Raw genomic sequence first — 3,233 nt, 5'->3', positions numbered from 1 at the left:
AATCAACAAAAATTGACAAGAACCACGAAAAGTTCTTGTATTTTAAGATAAAATCTGACGCTTTAAAGAAAAAACTTCCAGCTCGCTGAAATATGGTCATTTGCTGAAAATCAACAAAACCACGAAAAGTTCTTGTATTTGAAGATAAAATCTTTTTGCTTTGAAGAAGAAAGATCCAGCTGACTGAAATAAGTTCATTTGATGAAAATCAACAAAAATTGACAAGAACCACGAAAAGTTCTTGTATTTTAAGATAAAATCTTGCGCGATTAAAGAAAAAACTTCTAGCTCGCTGAAATATGTTCATTTGCTGAAAACCAACAAAACCACGTAAAGTTCTTGTATTTGAAGATAAAATGTTTTTGCTTTGAAGAAGAAAGATCCAGCTGACCAAAATCAGTTAATTGGATGAAAACCAACAAAAATTGACAGGAACCACGAAAAGTTCTTGTATTTTAAGATAAAATCTGACGCTATTAAAGAAAAAAATTCCAGCTCGCTGAAATATGTTCATTTGCTGAAAATCAACAAAAGCACAAAAAGTTCTTGTATTTGAAGATAAAATCTTTTTGCTTTGAAGAAGAAAGATCTAGGTGACTGAAATAAGTTCATTGGATGAAAACCAACAAAAATTGACAAGAACCACGAAATGTTCTTGTATTTTAAGATAAAATCTTGCGCTATGAAAGAAAAAACTTCTTGCTCGCTGAAATATGTTCATTTGCTGAAAACCAACAAAACCACGTAAAGTTCTTGCATTTGAAGATAAAATCTTTTTGCTTTGAAGAAGAAAGATCCAGCTGACTGAAATAAGTTCATTAGATGAAAACCAACAAAAATTGACAAGAATCACGAAAATTTCTTGTATTTTAAGATAAAATCTGACGATATTAAAGAAAAAACTTCTCCCTCGCTGAAATTTGTACATTTGCTGAAAATCAACAAAACCACGAAAAGTTCTTGTATTTGAAGATAAAATCTTTTTGCTTTGAAGAAGAAAGATCTCGCTGACTGAAATACGTTCATTAGATGAAAACCTACAAAATTTGACAAGAACCACGAAAAGTTCTTGTATTTTAGGATAAAATCTGACGCTATTAAAGAAAAAACTTCTCGCTCGCTGAAATATGTTCATTTGCTGAAAATCAACAAAACCACGAAAAGTTCTTGTATTTGAAGATAAAATCTTTTTGCTTTGAAGAAGAAAGATCCAGCTGAGTGAAATAAGTTGATGAGATGAAAATCAACAAAAATTGACAAGAACCACGAAACGTTCTTGTATTTTAAGATAAAATCTGACGCTATTAAAGAAAAAACTTCCAGCTCGCTGAAATATGGTCATTTGCTGAAAATCAACAAAACCACGAAAAGTTCTTGTATTTGAAGATAAAATCTTTTTGCTTTGAAGAAGAAAGATCCAGCTGAGTGAAATAAGTTCATTAGATGAAAATCAACAAAAATTGACAAGAACCACGAAAAGTTCTTGTATTTTAAGATAAAATCTGACGCTATTAAAGAAAAAACTTCCAGCTCGCTGAAATATGGTCATTTGCTGAAAATCAACAAAACCACGAAAAGTTATTGTATTTGAAGATAAAATCTTTTTGCTTTGAAGAAGAAAGATCCAGCTGACTGAAATAAGTTCATTGGATGAAAATCAACAAAAATTGACAAGAACCACGAAAAGTTCTTGTATTTTAAGATAAAATCTAACGCTATTAAAGAAAAAAATTCCAGCTCCCTGAAATATGGTCATTTGCTGAAAATCAACAAAACCACGTAAAGTTCTTGTATTTGAAGATAAAATCTTTTTGCTTTGAAGAAGAAAGATCCAGCTGACTGAAATAAGTTCATTGGATGAAAATCAACAAAAATTGACAAGAACCACGAAAAGTTCTTGTATTTTAAGATAAAATCTGACGCTATTAAAGAAAAAACTTCTCCCTCGCTGAAATATGTTCATTTGCTGAAAATCAACAAAACCACGAAATGTTCTTGTATTTGAAGATAAAATCTTTTTGCTTTGAAGAAGAAAGATCTCGCTGACTGAAATACGTTCATTAGATGAAAACCTACAAAATTTGACAAGAACCACGAAAAGTTCTTGTATTTTAGGATAAAATCTGAGGCTATTAAAGAAAAAACTTCCAGCTCGCTGAAATATGGTCATTTGCTGAAAATCAACAAAACCACGAAAAGTTCTTGTATTTGAAGATAAAATCTTTTTGCTTTGAAGAAGAAAGATCCAGCTGAGTGAAATAAGTTCGTTAGATGAAAATCAACAAAAATTGACAAGAACCACGAAAAGTTCTTGTATTTTAAGATAAAATCTGAGGCTATTAAAGAAAAAACTTCCAGCTCGCTGAAATATGGTCATTTGCTGAAAATCAACAAAAGCACGAAAAGTTCTTGTATTTGAAGATAAAATCTTTTTGCTTTGAAGAAGAAAGATCTAGGTGACTGAAATAAGTTCATTGGATGAAAACCAACAAAAATTGACAAGAACCACGAAAAGTTCTTGTATTTTAGGATAAAATCTGACGCTATTAAAGAAAAAACTTCTCGCTCGCTGAAATATGTTGATTTGCTGAAAATCAACAAAACCACGAAAAGTTCTTGTATTTGAAGATAAAATCTTTTTGCTTTGAAGAAGAAAGATCTAGCTGACTGAAATACGTTCATTAGATGAAAACCTACAAAATTTGACAAGAACCACGAAAAGGTCTTGTATTTTAGGATAAAATCTGACGCTATTAAAGAAAAAACTTCTCGCTCGCTGAAATATGTTCATTTGCTGAAAATCAACAAAACCACGAAAAGTTCTTGTATTTGAAGATAAAATCTTTTTGCTTTGAAGAAGAAAGATCCAGCTGAGTGAAATAAGTTCATTAGATGAAAATAAACAAAAAATGACAAGAACCACGAAAAGTTCTTGTATTTGAAGATAAAATCTTTTTGCTTTGAAGAAGAAAGATCTAGGTGACTGAAATAAGTTCATTGGATGAAAACCAACAAAAATTGACAAGAACCACGAAATGTTCTTGTATTTTAAGATAAAATCTTGCGCTATGAAAGAAAAAACTTCTTGCTCGCTGAAATATGTTCATTTGCTGAAAACCAACAAAACCACGTAAAGTTCTTGTGTTTGAAGATAAAATCTTTTTGCTTTGAAGAAGAAAGATCCAGCTGACTGAAATAAGTTCATTAGATGAACACCAACAAAAATTGACAAG

The sequence above is a fragment of the Heptranchias perlo genome, unplaced genomic scaffold (assembly GCF_035084215.1).
Source record: "Heptranchias perlo isolate sHepPer1 unplaced genomic scaffold, sHepPer1.hap1 HAP1_SCAFFOLD_136, whole genome shotgun sequence".
Lineage (NCBI taxonomy): Eukaryota > Metazoa > Chordata > Chondrichthyes > Hexanchiformes > Hexanchidae > Heptranchias > Heptranchias perlo.
Note: the sequence above shows the minus strand (reverse complement) of the source record.